Source organism: Bufo bufo, chromosome 4 (assembly GCF_905171765.1).
Source record: "Bufo bufo chromosome 4, aBufBuf1.1, whole genome shotgun sequence".
Lineage (NCBI taxonomy): Eukaryota > Metazoa > Chordata > Amphibia > Anura > Bufonidae > Bufo > Bufo bufo.
The window spans coordinates 552,981,967-552,999,021 of record NC_053392.1 but is presented as its reverse complement, the minus strand read 5'-3'; the positions used below and the strand labels follow the sequence as shown (position 1 = coordinate 552,999,021).

The following is a 17,055-nucleotide window of genomic DNA, read 5'->3' as shown; positions in this document are numbered from 1 at the left end:
TGAATGATCAGCAGGCAATGTCCCTTGGCGCCCAAACATCAAGTAAAAAGGGGTATACCCGGTGGAACAATGTATGGTATGATTGTATGTGAACATGAGCTGTGGCAACAGACTGGGCCAATCTCCTCTGTTCTCAGGAGGCACGGCCCTCAGCATCTCTATCAAGGTCTGATTCATTTTTTCACATAATCCGTTACCTTGAGGATGGTAGGCCGTCGTCCGGATCTTCTTACAGTTGTGTAAGCGGCACAGTTCATGGAACAGATGGGACTCAAAAGCAGGTCCTTGATCGGTGAGGATCTTTTCTGGACATCCATAGGGCAGGAGGAAGTGCTTCCAGAACATTTCGGCTGTAATCTTGGCTGTCTGGTCTCTCACAGGCACTGCTACAACAAACTTTGTGAAATGATCAATAATAGTCATGGCATAAGCATACCCTGAGCGACTAGGCTCCAGTTTTACATGGTCGATGGCGACAAGTTCAAGAGGACGGGTACTTACAATGGGTCTCAGTGGTGCCCTCTGATCATGGTGCTCACTTCGTTTCAAGGCACAGGCTACACACTCTCGACACCACTTCTCCATGTCTTCTCTCATGCCTACCCAGTAAAACCGCTGGCGGATAGTAGCTTCAGTCTTTTGGACCCCAAAGTGACCGGATTGATTGTGGTACATCTCCAACACCATACCTGCATCTCGTCGGGGTATGAGAATCTGGTGTACTCTTTCGTTGGACACTGGGTCTAGGCTTCTCCGTAGCAATAGGCCCTTTTGTATGAAGAGTTGATGGCGCTGTCTCCACAGTTTGATGAGCTCAGGATCTGCACTCTTACGCCGAATCCTCTCAGGGGCTCTGCCACTAGTAATGAAGTCCAACAACTCACCCAGCACTCTACTTTCAGACTGTAGTTTCACCCACCTTTCTTCTTTAGGTTCAGGCCTACTGGAGGGTGAAGGAACTGCCGCTCTGTTATTGGTAGCTCGAGCCTGATCCTGTTGAGCAAATTTGTTATAGAAAGCCGGCATCTCTACATCTTCCCAAGCATCTCGCACATCATCAGGAGCTGTCTCTGTGGGAAGCCTGGATAAAGCATCAGCATTATCATTAGTGCGTCCAGCACGATACTTTACAGAGAAATTATAGTTGGCAAGGCGAGAGGCCCATCTCTGCTCCAAGGCCCCCAATCTAGCTGTATTTAGATGTGCCAGAGGGTTATTGTCAGTGAATGCAATGAACGGGGTGGCGGCTAGATAATCCTTGAATTTTTCCGTCACCGCCCACACTAATGCCAGGAACTCTAGTTTGAAGGAACTATAATTCTGGTCATTTTTCTCAGCTCCTTTCAGGGAGCGGCTTGCATATGCTATCACTCTCTCTTTTCCCTCTTGGATCTGGGCTAACACAGCTCCCAGGCCTCGCTTGCTAGCATCAGTATAGAGATGGAAGGGCTTGCTATAATCTGGATAACCTAACACTGGAGGCTCGGTCAGTTTCTTTTTTTAGCAATTGGAACGCTATCTCTCTTTTCTCATTCCACTCAATGGGCACAGGAGTTCTAGGACTCTTTTTGGGTTGCCCCCTCAAGAGCTCCTGGATAGGATCAGCTATTTGAGCAAAATGGGGGATAAAACGTCTATAGTAGCCGGCAAACCCAAGAAAACTCCTCACCTCTTTGACGGTAGTAGGAACCGGCCAATTACGGACAGCTGCTAATTTATCAGGGTCAGGTTGCACTCCCTCTCCGCTTACTACATGCCCCAGGTATCTTACTGCAGGTTTGAGCAGGTGACACTTGGATGGCTTTACCTTCAAGCCATATTTGATAAGGATTTCAAATACTTCTGCCAAATGTTTCAGATGGTCTTCATATGTTTTGGAGTACACAATGACGTCATCTAGATACAGCAGCACTGTTTCGAAGTTTTTGTGACCCAAACACCGCTCCATTAGTCTCTGGAAAGTTCCCGGGGCATTACATAGCCCGAACGGCATACAATTGAATTCATACAGGCCCATGGGAGTGGTGAAAGCAGTCTTTTCCCTATCTGCAGGGGCCATGGGTACTTGCCAGTAGCCACTGGTCAAGTCCAATGTGGAGAAATAGGCAGAGGAGCCCAGAGCAGTTAGTGACTCCTCAATGCGGGGCAGTGGGTATGCATCTTTGTGGGTTATTTGATTAATTTTCCTATAATCCACACAGAAACGGATACCACCATCCTTTTTCTTTACAAGGACCAGGGGTGCAGCCCACGGACTACGGCTGTCCCGGATTACATTAGAGTCTTTCATCTCTTGGATCATTTCTTTTACAGTCTGATATGAAGTAGGTGGTAAAGGTCTGTATCTCTCCTTGATAGGAGGGTGAGAGCCAGTAGGTATGGTGTGTTGTATGGCACTAACCTCTCCATAGTCAGTAGCATGCTTACTGAAGGCCTGGTGGTGCTCCTTGACAAGCTGTAGAATCCCTTCTTGTTGATGTTGGGGGGTAGTCTCGTCCCCTACATGGAGCTCTTCCCACCAGGGTACTTGTGGCTGGGTCACCGGCGAACATCCGCTGACTGCAGCTGGCGGCTTTTCCGTCACTGGAAGACGAATGATGTCTTGGAAGGACACCTGGGACAGCTGGGCAACACTGCAATGCTTAGTAAGCGCAACAGGATGATTACTCAGGTTAATCAGACGGACAGGTACTTTACCTTGGGAGACGTTCACCAGGCACTTGGCAGCTCTCACATAAGGATAATCCTCCATCTGGATTGGTTCCACCAGGGCTGGATAATCTCGGCCTTGGACTCCCAGGACAGCACGACACCATAAAAGAGTTTGAGAATTAGGAGGCAAAGTCACAGGTTTATTATCACGGATCTTGGCAGTACAAATTTCTCCTTTCCCATTAGCAAACCTCTGCTGGGCACTTAACACAGTAATAGTCTTTTGAATCACCCTCCTGGATGCAGAGGAAGCAGTGGGCAAAGTCTGATGTAATACAGCAAGTATTTCTGAATAACAGTTTTTGAAGACATTGGTGCCTAGAATGACAGGATGTCCTCCTCTGTCACCGGCCTGTACTACGATCACTCCCTGTTGAGGCAGGGTTACTTCTCCCACCTGCAGGGTGGGTTCCCAGTATCCATGAACCTTTACTGGTTTGCCATTGCTGGCGATAATTTCCACCCAGGATTCAGGCGGTTGGGTCAACTGGTTGGTGTCCCAGAACTTTTCAAATGCAGGCAGCTGAATAGTAGTGACCTGAGACCCAGTATCTAATAGGGCTTCAAAGGGGATCCCGTTGATCTCTATATTGATTTTAGGATGGGATCCTACATAACGTGGCATCCAATTTGGATCCTCTGGACCTAGTGTTCTACCTCCCGAGGGTTGGTCCTCAGCCTCAGGGGTTGCCCGTTTAACTGCCAGCACGTGGATTCTGTGTGTCCCAGCTTTTTGCAGTATGTACACACGGGCTTCTTGCGACCTCTATTACGCCTCCCAGGATCCCTGGGGTGAGTCTCTTGGTAAGGAGGTGGGAACGGCCTAGGAGGTGACAGGAATTCTTCATCTAGCAATATGGGTTTTTCCCATTCCTCTATTTTTCTGCACACTTTCTCTAGACTTTTAGTGAGGTGATTTACTTGCTCTGTCAGCATGGCAATAGTATCAGTAGCTGACACTTGAACAGCTTGGCCGGCCTCAGCTCGGTTAGTGATAAGTGGTTTCACCCTGCAGGCTGATGACTCAGATAGGGCGCTCAACTCAGGAGATACTGTGGACCCCAGAATTTTTATAGCCAGTTCTTTAAAGTCCAGAAAGGCACTGTTAGGGTGCTGGGCGGACAGCATCTTTAACGGGGTCCTTATTTGTTCACTAGACACCCCGTTGATAAATTGTTCCCTCAGGGTCTGGTCCCGGTTATCAGCCTCTTTGGGATCTATCTGGATTACAGCCCCTAAAGCCTCCTGCAGTGATAGGGCATAGTCACGGAGGGACTCACCGGGCTTCTGTCTCTTGCCAAAGAAGTGCATCTTTATCTCTGAGGCAGTCCTAGTTTCAAAAGTGGCTCTGAGGCGGGTGAATATCTGTTCTAGAGTACTCCGCTCAGTAGCAGGCCAGGATAACACTTCTCTACGGGCAGCTCCCTCCAGTTGTGCCAGCAGGATTTCCATTTGCTGGTCGGCATTTATAGGGTACAATCGGAATAGTGCCAGCAACTTTTCTTTAAAGTCCCTTAGGGTATGGGTCTCTCCCCTGTAGCGAGGGAACCATGGGGCCCCGAAATAATAAGGCATGGTAAAGGGCATCATGCTGGGGGCTGTCGGTTGATTAGGAGCCGCAAGCTCTCCTGGGGCCGGCTGCTCAGGCACTCCTGGCTCTGACATAGTAGTCTATTGAGAGGTGACCGCTGGCGACTAAAGGGGCCGATACACTCCCCTTCCCTCCGGTTACAAGTGCTTACCGGTATCGCTGGTCTTGCGCAGGCCAAGTCTCGCGAGATTCCGGACGTCCTGAGACCGCGGTGACGCAGAAGAAGCAGGGCCGCGGCGGTGCGATGATGAAGAGGGGCGGGACTCTCTGTGTCTTTGCAGGGATCCGCCCACGAAAGTCCTCAGCGGCGCGGGAAACTTTACTCCAGGCAGCCGGTGGCCATCTTTAGCAAAACGCTGTCCATTCACTGACAGCAAGCAGGATTGCAAAAAGTCCACAAAACCACATTCCAATGCGGCGGTTTTCTTCCTCTGTGCAGCGCAATACTGCACAGCGCTTTTTAGAGGTTTTTGGGACACTTTGGGTATGATTTTCAGTCCACAAAGTCCACTTGAATAAAACAGGAAAATTGTCACTTTGGTCACAGGGCAACGGTATAAGGCACAAAGTTCACGCTTCTTGCACTAGAAAGCGTGCGTATCCTGTTCGTGGAACGCCAAAAGAGAGGTGCAGCGTACTCAAGTTGTGTGCAATAGGTGTTTCTGGGTGATGTAGTGCAATATACACTAACCTGGTACAGCTGACTCTCTGCAAGGGGCAGGTATAGGTAGAAATAGTTTGTGACGCCAGTGCCAAGTAAACGGTGGCACGCCGTTTGCGGATGCAGGAATAAATTGAGGAAACGTAGTCTTAAAACAGAACTCCAACTTTAGTAGTTTTGCAAGCAGAGACAATATAGGAAATGCAGTTCCTAAGCATACAGTCGATTTTGCAATTCGGTCGATGCAGGCAATTCAGTTATAGCAGGGTAATTACAGAGTGTTGAACACAGGACTTGCAGCACAGGAGCTTGCACTCTAATTCTGTCTGATCCTGGAATACAGCATATCTTCACCAAGGCCCATTAACCTAGTTCTGGCTTTATCTCCTTGGCTATAGCTTTAATAAGTACCTCCTCTGTCTTTCTGAGTACCTCTGGCTTTCCTGATCTTTGCCTCTGTCTCTCTCAGCTTCTGGAAACTTCCTCAGGCTCTAGAAACTTCTGAGCTGTGGTCTAGACTGACTTCTGCACTCCACACTAGATCAGGTTACACTGACTTTCCCTTCCTTGTCTGGCCCTTATATAAACTAGGGCTCCCTAGCTCCCTCTAATGCCTAAGAGCTGGAATGACACCCCTAGCCGGCCTGTAAGTGCAAGTTTCAGTGACAGGGAAATACACACATTACATTACATTTTATAAAACTGGCATACAACAATTTCCCCATAATTAGGAGGGACGACAGCACACCAAGTGACACTTTGGTAGTGACGGGTATTACAACTCCCGTACACTACATATATATATATATATATACACTGCTCAAAAAAATAATGGGGAACACTTAAACAACACAATGTAACTCCAAGTCAATCACACTTCTGTGAAATCAAACTGTCCACTTCGGAAGCAACACTGAGTGACAATCAATTTCACATGCTGTTGTGCAAATGGGATAGACAACAGGTGGAAATTATAGGCAATTAGCAAGACACCCCCAATAAAGGAGTGGTTCTGCAGGTGGTTACCACAGACCACTTCTCAGTTCCTATGCTTCCTGGCTGATGTTTTGGTCACTTTTGAATGCTGGCGGTGCTTTCACTCTAGTGGTAGCATGAGACGGAGTCTACAACCCACACAAGTGGCTCAGGTAGTGCAGCTTATCCAGGATGGCACATTAATGCGAGCTGTGGCAAGAAGGTTTGCTGTGTCTGTCAGCGTAGTGTCCAGAGCATGGAGGCGCTACCAGGAGACAGGCCAGTACATCAGGAGACGTGGAGGAGGCCATAGGAGGGCAACAACCCAGCAGCAGGACCGCTACCTCCTCCTTTGTGCAAGGAGGAACAGGAGGAGCACTGCCAGAGCCCTGCAAAATGACCTCCAGCAGGCCACAAATGTGCATGTGTCTGCTCAAACGGTCAGAAACAGACTCCATGAGGGTGATATGAAGGCCCGACGTCCACAGGTGGGGGTTGTGCTTACAGCCCAACACCGTGCAGGACATTTGGCATTTGCCAGAAAACACCAAGATTGGCAAATTCGCCACTGGCGCCCTGTGCTCTTCACAGATGAAAGCAGGTTCACCTTGAGCACATGTGACAGACGTGACAGAGTCTGGAGACGCTGTGGAGAATGTTCTGCTGCCTGCAACATCCTCCAGCATGACCGGTTTGGCATTGGGTCAGTAATAGTGTGGGGTGGCATTTCTTTGGAGGGCCGCACAGCCCTCCATGTGCTCGCCAGAGGTAGCCTGACTGCCATTAGGTACCAAGATGAGATCCTCAGACCCCTTGTGAGACCATATGCTGGTGTGGTTGGCCCTGGGTTCCTCCTAATGCAAGACAATGCTAGACCTCATGTGGCTGGAGTGTGTCAGCAGTTCCTGCAAGACGAAGGCATTGATGCTATGGACTGGCCCGCACATTCCCCGGACCTGAATCTAATTGAGCACATCTGGGACATCATGTCTCGCTCTATCCACCAACGTCACGTTGCACCACAGACTGTCCAGGAGTTGGCAGATGCTTTAGTCCAGGTCTGGGAGGAGATCCCTCAGGAGACCGTCCGCCACCTCATCAGGAGTATGCACAGGCGTTGTAGGGAGGTCATACAGGCACGTGGAGGCCACACACACTGCTGAGCCTCATTTTGACTTGTTTTAAGGACATTACATCAAAGTTGGATAAGCCTGTAGTGTGTTTTTCCACTTTAATTTTGAGTGTGACTCCAAATCCAGACCTCCATTGGTTGAAAAATTTGATTTCCATTTTTAAATTTTTGTGTGATTTTGTTGTCAGCACATTCAACTATGTAAAGAGAAAAGTATTTCAGAAGAATATTTAATTAACTCAGATCTAGGATGTGTTATTTTTGTGTTCCCTTTATTTTTTTGAGCAGTGTATGTATATATACACTCACCTAAAGAATTATTAGGAACACCTGTTTTATTTCTCATTAATGCAATTATCTAGTCAACCAATCACATGGCAGTTGCTTCAATGCATTTAGGGGGGTGGTCCTGGTCAAGACAATCTCCTGAACTCCAAACTGAATGTCAGAATGGGAAAGAAAGGTGATTTAAGCAATTTTGAGCGTGGCATGGTTGTTGGTGCCAGATGGGCCGGTCTGAGTATTTCACAATCTGCTCAGTTACTGGGATTTTCACGCACAACCATTTCTAGGGTTTACAAAGAATGGTGTGAAAAGGGAAAAACATCCAGTATGCGGCAGTCCTGTGGGAAAAAATGCCTTGTGAATGCTAGAGGTCAGAGGAGAATGGGCCGACTGATTCAAGCTGATAGAAGAGCAACGTTGACTGAAATAACCACTCGTTACAACCGAGGTATGCAGCAAAGCATTTGTGAAGGCACAACACGCACAACCTTGAGGCGGATGGGCTACAACAGCAGAAGACCCCACCGGGTACCAGTCATCTCCACTACAAATAGGAAAAAGAGGCTACAATTTGCACGAGCTCACCAAAATTGGACTGTTGAAGACTGGAAAAATGTTGCCTGGTCTGATGAGTCTCGATTTATGTTGAGACATTCAAATGGTAGAGTCCGAATTTGGCGTAAACAGAATGAGAACATGTATCCATCCTCTGATGGCTACTTCCAGCAGGATAATGTACCATGTCACAAAGCTCGAATCATTTCAAATTGGTTTCTTGAACATGACAATGAGTTCACTGTACTAAAATGGCCCCCACAGTCACCAGATCTCAACACAATAGAGCATCTTTGGGATGTGGTGGAACGGGAGCTTTGTGCCCTGGATGTGCATCCCTCAAATCTCCATCAACTGCAAGATACTATCCTATTAATATAGGCCAACATTTCTAAAGAATGCTATCAGCACCTTGTTGATTCAATGCCACGTAGAATTAGGGCAGTTCTGAAGGCAAAAGGGGGTCCAACACCGTATTATTATGGTGTTCCTAATAATTCTTTAGGTGAGTGTATATATATATATATATATATATAATACCACAAATATTGCAGCAGCACAGTCAGATGTAGTGCCCTGGGTGCAAAAAAATCCTCACAGAGGCTGGCTTCTCCTCCAGGATATATATTCAACGAATAAAGAGGCAGCACTTCCAGTAGTTCGGTGATAGGGTGACGACCCCAAACTTTATTCCAGCTACGTTTCTGCCTTCTCAATGAGGCCTTTGTCAAGCTACAACAGTGCTATACTGTGGGGTTTATATACCCACAATCCAATACAAATTTGTGCAATTAGTGAAACCACATGTGCACAGTAAAATCACATGATCATCAGAACATCACATTATCACATGACTCTCTGTGTATACATCTTTAACATGTCAAAAAATTCTTTATACAAAAATTGTAACATCATTCAAAAGTGAAAAGCCTAGTTCATAGGTAGTGTACATATTCTACATCGTGATCTAGTGTGCTACATCAATATCCATCGTATCCGATTTCTGATTGAACTTTTGTGAACTTAATAGTGCTCCATACATTGAGGGTTAAAATCAACTTCACGATGCAGCTGCATCATATTAAACTTTAAAAACTTTTTGAACTCACCGTCATGGATCAGCCAAGCGCGCCGACCTCAGCGTCCCCCCGTCAGCCAGGCGCATGCGCCGCGTCATGCGCCACCCGTCTACCTCACCACGTCGCCGCGTCATCACGCACGCCCCCTGGAACGCAAACTCGCCCAGTGGAGCGCATCGCGTGTGTAGCGGCGGCGGGGGGAGGGAAAGAGGAAACACATGACCGGACACACAGCCGGGGCGTCAAGGGGGCGTGTCAGTGGCCATGGTAACGCAGTGTACATCAATGCAAAAAGAAGGGAACATCAAGAACGTCACACAGCACAATGCAGTCCAACCAACCTGTGCCTAGATGTGCGAATGGGCCCAGGAAAGGCGACCCCCACAATATCAGTATCAAACTGACGTAGTGACGCCCCCGATGTCCATAAGCACATCCAGAGTGAAAATTCTGTGCAGTTACAATGGGAGGGATCCATCCCATCTCCATGCACTAAAATTAGGTATACATAAAACCAACTCTTGGCTTCTGGATTCCCGGTCAGAGCTGGCATCTCATACCACTTTAATGAAAATTGATGCAGGTCGGATTTCCCTGACTTGCAATGTGTGACGCGTCATCGACGTCCCTCTTTAGCATAGACCACTGATCACTGTTGTGTCGGCGTACCCGGGTGGTCCACGTACGGTGTAGTCCAATCATAAGACAAAGGGTCATTAAATTCTTCGAACTTCCATCTGTGAATAGACCAAAGGTATATGAGTGTATTTATCATACAATAGATTCAAAATAGCACTGTTGTATATCCTCCCCACTCGACTAAACGAATATTATCACCTCCACATCTGATGAGCAAGTTACACATTACCTATCCACATAGTTCCCATCTACATTCAGCATTGAGACCTTCAGGCCTAAGTGTGCGCAGCCTATGTATCCACATAATCTCACGTTGTTTCAACTTTTTCTCCCTATTACCTCCCCTTTTAAGTGGGGGAATATGGTCTATCACCCTAAACTTCAGATCCTTTTCCCTGTGCCCAGCTTCTACAAAATGCTTAGGCACCGGGAGATCTTTCCGTTTTTGACGGATGAAATACCTGTAATAGTTCATTCGCGTCTTCACGTCACAGATCGTCTCCCCAACATATAGGAGACTGCAGGGGCATGTCAACATATAGACGACGAATGAACTATCACAAGTCAAGAAATGTCTGATCTCAAACACCCTATTGGTCACTGGGTGTGTAAATGTTTCTCCCTTCAACATATAACTGCAGTTTACGCAGTTCAAACATGGATAGCTACCTAGTTTTTTCCGACCCATGTAAGTCTGAACCATGGTTTTGTCACCTGCCACCTCTGCTCTAACCAATTTGTCTCTCAGACTGTCAGTTCTCCTGTAGGACATCAAGGGGGGTATAGTGAATTCTTTCACATGGCCAAAGTTGCTACTCAATATAGGCCAGTGTTTCTTAACAACTTTTGCTACCTGATCACTGCCTTCAGTGTAGGTGGAAATAAAAGGTGTTCTAGCTTGTTCAGTCACTTTCTTGGGGCTCCTAGGTTTCAGATCACCCAGATGTTTCTGTATTAATCTCTTAGGATACCCTCTGTTTAGGAATTTTTCAGCCATCTCCGATAGTCTTTTTTCTTTTAAAATAGGATCTTTTACAATACGCTGGATCCGTAGGAACTGGCTCCGTGGTAGAAACTTGACCATAGGCCGCGGGTGGCAGCTTTCAAATCTCAAAAGCTTGTTGCAATCCGTCGGTTTAATGAACAAGTCTGTTACCAACCTATTGTCTTGTTTCCTCACCATAGTGTCCAAAAATTGGACCTGCTCGGTGGAGTGCGTCAGAGTGAACCGGATTTCAGAATCCATATTGTTCAAAAATTCATGGAACTCGGTCAATTCGCCCTCTGTGCCATCCCAGACCACGAACACATCATCTATGTATCTCCACCACCCCAGCACATGGCTGAAGTGGTGGGACACATAGACGTGCCCAGCCTCCAGGTCTGACATGAAAATGTTGGCATAAGTTGGCGCCATGTTTGACCCCATAGCGGTTCCGCGTAATTGGAGGTAGAAGCCATTTTGAAAAGCAAAATAATTGTATCTGAGCACTACACCGAGCAGGTCAATTATGAACTCCTTACATTCATCTGTGTAAAGCGCCGAGACCAGACATTTCCTGACAGCCTCCACACCCCTATCATGATTGATAGAGGTGTAGAGGCTGACCACATCAAAAGACGCTAGTATGGTCATAGGTGTAATTTCAATTCCAGCAATTCTATCCAAGAAATCGCCTGTGTCCTGAATATACGATCTAGCCGAACTGGCAAACCGCCGTAGAATCTTGTCCAGAAAGATCGCCAAATTCGAGAACACAGACTCCCTCCCGGAGACTATGGGCCTCCCCGGAGGGTTACACATGCTCTTATGAATCTTAGGTAACACGTACATTAGTGGTGTCTTGGGGTGTGTAACCAGCAAAAAATTGTACAAGGACTCATCAATAAGACCTCCTAGTTTAGCTCCATCAAGTACCCTGGTGATAACTTTGATCACCTCAAACTTGGGGTCATGATTCAACCGTTTATACACGAGAACATCACCTAGTTGTCTCTGAATCTCAGAGATATACCATGCGGTGTCCATTACAACAACGGCTCCCCCTTTGTCAGCGGGTTTCACTGTGAGGGAGCTGTTGTTGCATAGTTCACCCAGGGCCTGTATCTCAGCGGATGTCATGTTCGGGTGCTTGAGCCCACTGGTTTGTGATGAATCCTTTAACCCTTCTATCTCAACTTTTACTGCATTAATGTACGCGTCAATAGCTGGACTTCTAATCTGGGGCGTGAAGTCGCTCTTCACGTGTAATCCAACACCGTGAAGGGAGAGTTCACAACCTCGTGCATCAGTATTTACAATAGACTGCTTATCAGAAAACCAGACCTTCAACTTGATATTCCTAAAAAACTTTTGCAAGTCGACCTCAAGCTGAAACCAGTCAATACCCACTGTAGGACAATATGATAGGCCCTTGGCCAAAAGTTCAGTCTGTGCAGTTGTCAAGACATGGGAGGATATATTTACCACCACTGATGATTTCTCTTCCTCGTGGGCCGATTCCTTGCTGTGCGCTGATCTTTTTCTCCATCTGTACTGTCTTTGTCCCCCACGTCTGGTCCTTTTGGATCTGGAGTGGGGCCTAAAAAACGATCATCACGCCGCTGTTCCATTTGCATGGATCCCACTTCTGTGGCTGTTTTCATTCTCTGGGTAGGATTACTGCTGTTATTCCTGGTATTGGTGGTGTTGCCATAATTAGGTTGTCGTCTCTGATTTTTCTGTTCCTGCCATGTGTATACATTTCCCCGCTTGTAGTCTTCCTCATCTCGCAGCCATTTACGCCGTTTAATCAATTCTTGCTCTTTTCTGAATTTCTCCAGGTAAGCAGAACAATTGGTTAGATATGTGTCATAGTCCTGTATAGGGAGAGCATCTTTCAATTTGACATCAGCTCTTTCAAACTGTTCACGTGTTGCTCCTAATTCGTGCTGCAAAAACTCCAAATTTAGCAATATCACGTCTAGGGCATACTTGTTGGAGATTTGTGTGAACTTGTGTGCAAATTTGCTATCGGCTGGAAATAAACTGGGCTTCAGTTGGGAGCGCATACCCCTTGGCATTCTGTGCGACCTGTAGTATTCAGCTAAAGTCGCCAGATGTAGCTCCATTGAAGCTAGCCGTTTTCCATCTGCCTCAAAGCCCTTTTTCAACTCCGTGATAGATGGGGTGGATAGGAATGTGCAGTCACTCACCAGATCATGGAGGATCCTCTCCTCGTCTTGTCTCGTGTAGGAGAATATATCGGGGGGGTCCCGTTCAGTAGTATCAGGCATTTTCTGTGCATACAGTGCTAAGCTGCTGAGTCCTTATACAATACCACAAATATTGCAGCAGCACAGTCAGATGTAGTGCCCTGGGTGCAAAAAAATCCTCACAGAGGCTGGCTTCTCCTCCAGGATATATATTCAACGAATAAAGAGGCAGCACTTCTAGTAGTTCGGTGATAGGGTGACGACCCCAAACTTTATTCCAGCTACGTTTCTGCCTTCTCAATGAGGCCTTTGTCAAGCTACAACAGTGCTATACTGTGGGGTTTATATACCCACAATCCAATACAAATTTGTGCAATTAGTGAAACCACATGTGCACAGTAAAATCACATGATCATCAGAACATCACATTATCACATGACTCTCTGTGTATACATCTTTAACATGTCAAAAAATACTTTATACAAAAATTGTAACATCATTCAAAAGTGAAAAGCCTAGTTCATAGGTATTGTACATATTCTACATCGTGATTTAGTGTGCTACATCAATATCCATCGTATCCGATTTCTGATTGAACTTTTGTGAACTTAATAGTGCTCCATACATTGAGGGTTAAAATCAACTTCACGATGCAGCTGCATCATATTAAACTTTAAAAACTTTTTGAACTCACCGTCATGGATCAGCCAAGCGCGCCGACCTCAGCGTCCCCCCGTCAGCCAGGCGCATGCGCCGCGTCATGCGCCACCCGTCTACCTCACCACGTCGCCGCGTCATCACGCACGCACCCTGGAATGCAAACTCGCCCAGTGGAGCGCATCGCATCGTGTGTAGCGGCGGCGGGGGGAGGGAAAGAGGAAACACATGACCGGACACACACATGCACTAAAATTAGGTATACATAAAACCAACTCTTGGCTTCTGGATTCCCGGTCAGAGCTGGCATCTCATACCACTTTAATGAAAATTGATGCAGGTCGGATTTCCCTGACTTGCAATGTGTGACGCGTCATCGACGTCCCTCTTTAGCATAGACCACTGATCACCGTTGTGTCGGCGTACCCGGGTGGTCCACGTACGGTGTAGTCCAATCATAAGACAAAGGGTCATTAAATTCTTCGAACTTCCATCTGTGAATAGACCAAACATGAATATATATATATATATATATATATACACAGTACAGACCAAAAGTTTGGACACACCTTCTCATTCAAAGAGTTTTCTTTATTTTCATGACTATGAAAATTGTAGATTCACACTGAAGGCATCAAAACTATGAATTAACACATGTGGAATTATATACATAACAAACAAGTGTGAAACAACTGAAAATATGTCATATTCTAGGTTCTTCAAAGTAGCCACCTTTTGCTTTGATTACTGCTTTGCACACTCTTGGCATTATCTTGATGAGCTTCAAAAGGTAGTCCCCTGAAATGGTTTTCACTTCACAGGTGTGCCCTGTCAGGTTTAATAAGTGGGATTTCTTGCCTTATAAATGAGGTTGGGACCATCAGTTGCATTGAGGAGAAGTCAGGTGGATACACAGCTGATAGTCCTAGACTGTTAGAATTGGTATTATGGCAAGAAAAAAGCAGCTAAGTAAAGAAAAACGAGTGGCCATCATTACTTTAAGAAATGAAGGTCAGTCAGTCAGCCGAAGAATTGGGAAAACTTTGAAAGTAAGGGCTATTTGACCATGAAGGAGAGTGATGGGGTGCTGCGCCAGATGACCTGGCCTCCACAGTCACCGGACCTGAACCCAATCGAGATGGTTTGGGGTGAGCTGGACCGCAGAGTGAAGGCAAAAGGGCCAACAAGTGCTAAGCATCTCTGGGAACTCCTTCAAGACTGTTGGAAGACCATTTCAGGTGACTACCTCTTGAAGCTCATCAAGAGAATGCCAAGAGTGTCAAAGCAGTAATCAAAGCAAAAGGTGGCTACTTTGAAGAATCTAGAATATGACATATTTTCAGTTGTTTCACACTTGTTTGTTATGTATATAATTCCACATGTGTTAATTCATAGTTTTGATGCCTTCATAGTCATGAAAATAAAGAAAACTCTTTGAATGAGAAGGTGTGTCCAAACCTTTGGTCTGTACTGTATATATACATACATGCGGTGTTTGTGCTTTAGGGTGCACACCCTAATTCAATAGGCTGCGCACGCCTATGTGTATGGTGTACTTGATCGCCAAAAACTTGCAGCAAATCCGCACCAAAATCAACATGAGTCACAAGTGGTTTTGTCTGACGATCTGCCATGGATTATATGCTCTGCATTGGAAAGGGTGAAATGTGTGGCAGAATTAAAATCCTCACTGCAGTTCATGTGATGTGCAGATTCCACTGCAGAAAATCTCTGTAGTGTACAGATGACATGTACTCTTTTTTACTGGTACTGTAAATTCTGTGGATTCTACATGCACAATTCCATGGCAGAAAATCATGTATGCCCATACCCTTGGGTTGCTTTGAAATGGACAATGTTTCGATCAAGTTTGGAACAGACTGCACCTGGACTGAACACAGACCGATTTAACTGCTTAGGAACATTTAGAATGGTGATTTCCTGCACAGACCATTGGACCGTGTAGAGAAAGTTGCACCATGTGCTTTGCCCATTTTTCCCACAGGACTAAGGCCAAGTTCACATTTCAGTTATTTGGTCAGTTATTTCCATCAGTTATAATGAGCCTAAGCCAGGTTCGAGTCAAAGACAGAACACTGGAAGAAGTCTTTCTATTATACCTTATCTCTCAGTAGGCTTCACTACTGGTTTTGGCTCACAATAACTGATGGAAATAACTGACCAAATAACTGAAGTGTGAACTAATGCCTCATTCACACGTCAGTTTTTTCGTCAGTGATTTTGAGCCAAAACCAGGTAAACACAAAACAGGTGCAGATCTTTCTATTATACCTTATCTCTGTGTAGCCTCCACTTCTGGTTTTGGCTCACAATCACTGATGAAAATCACTGACGTGTGAATGAGGCATTACTCATTTAGTTCATCAGTGGGTCTGAGGGAAAAATGGACCACAGATGGACTTCATTTATGTGCGTCTTATTTTAAACCAGACATGTTTTTTTGCATGTTTTCAGAAGGAATACGGATGAGTTTGAAGTCGCTTCTCTTTAATGGGCCTTATAGTTCCCACAGGACTTGTCAACTGGTTTTCCAGGGTCCTAAACACAAGCAGGGAATATATTAGGTTGGTAATGTGTTACCTGACATCATGTGTAGCTGGCCAGCTGAGACCTGTCCTAAGTTGCTAATATAGCTTATATGTTTATACAGCTAGAACTGCCAATAACCTAATACAGTTCCTATGTTTGTGTGTTAAAGACAAAAGCAGAGTTATTTACAGTGACTTCATGTTTGGATGTCATATAACTGTTATATATTGTGTTCACAGAAGCAGAAAAGATAATATGCCTTTCAGATTCATTATATTAATGTGAGGTAGCTCAATGACACAGCAGAAACAACAGAAAGCATAGGGTTAAACTGTTGTTGCTGGGCAGGAGTCTAGACCAATCACAGCCAGCCTCACACACAGCAGGAGTATTGGCCGATCACAGCCAGCCTCACACACAGCCTGTGTGGGAAATTGCCCTAGCAGGAGCTGCTAGAAATCATTATTCACCAGAAAGAGAAGCTGAACAGACATTCACTCCACAAGAGCTGTGTTTTATGGAAGCAGAAAGGCCAAAATAGGTATTTAAAACAGTTATATAATGTTCCTACTGGTAATATAGTGATTAGAACTGTATACTGAACCAGTTATATGTGTGTTTATTTACATTTCCACTAAATCCAATTGCAAACTAATAATTAATTGCAAACTACAAAGTTCACAATCCAAATTCAAATTCCATATTTCAATCCAAATTGCATACAACCATACCAGATCATATTAACCAATCAGCAAATAGTTACTGCTAACTGCATACTGCAAATTGCGACCAAATTCAGCAAGCAGAACTACAGTATAAGTTAGACCTCAGATATACCTCTCAGAGAGATCATAAAGTGCTTAAATAACCTAAAGTGAGAGTACAGATAAGAGAGAGAACTATATCCACCATTTTATGTTGAATGACAAGATTGAACAGTTGAACCAACATCTTATGCATACCGCCATTTTGTGATATCTTTTCAACACGTGTTTTGTACATGGACTATCTGCTGCGGAGACGG

At 45.5% G+C, this 17,055-nt stretch overlaps 1 long non-coding RNA gene across 1 annotated transcript in view; it reads left to right on the top strand.

Moving 5' to 3' along the window:
- The window catches only part of LOC120999243, a 237,959-nt gene that overhangs the window by 2,840 nt on the left and 218,064 nt on the right, over positions 1–17,055 (top strand). The window contains exon 2 of the long non-coding RNA XR_005778513.1: positions 3,187–3,189. This is a non-coding gene — a long non-coding RNA (uncharacterized LOC120999243). The remainder of the gene's footprint in view (positions 1–3,186; positions 3,190–17,055) is intronic.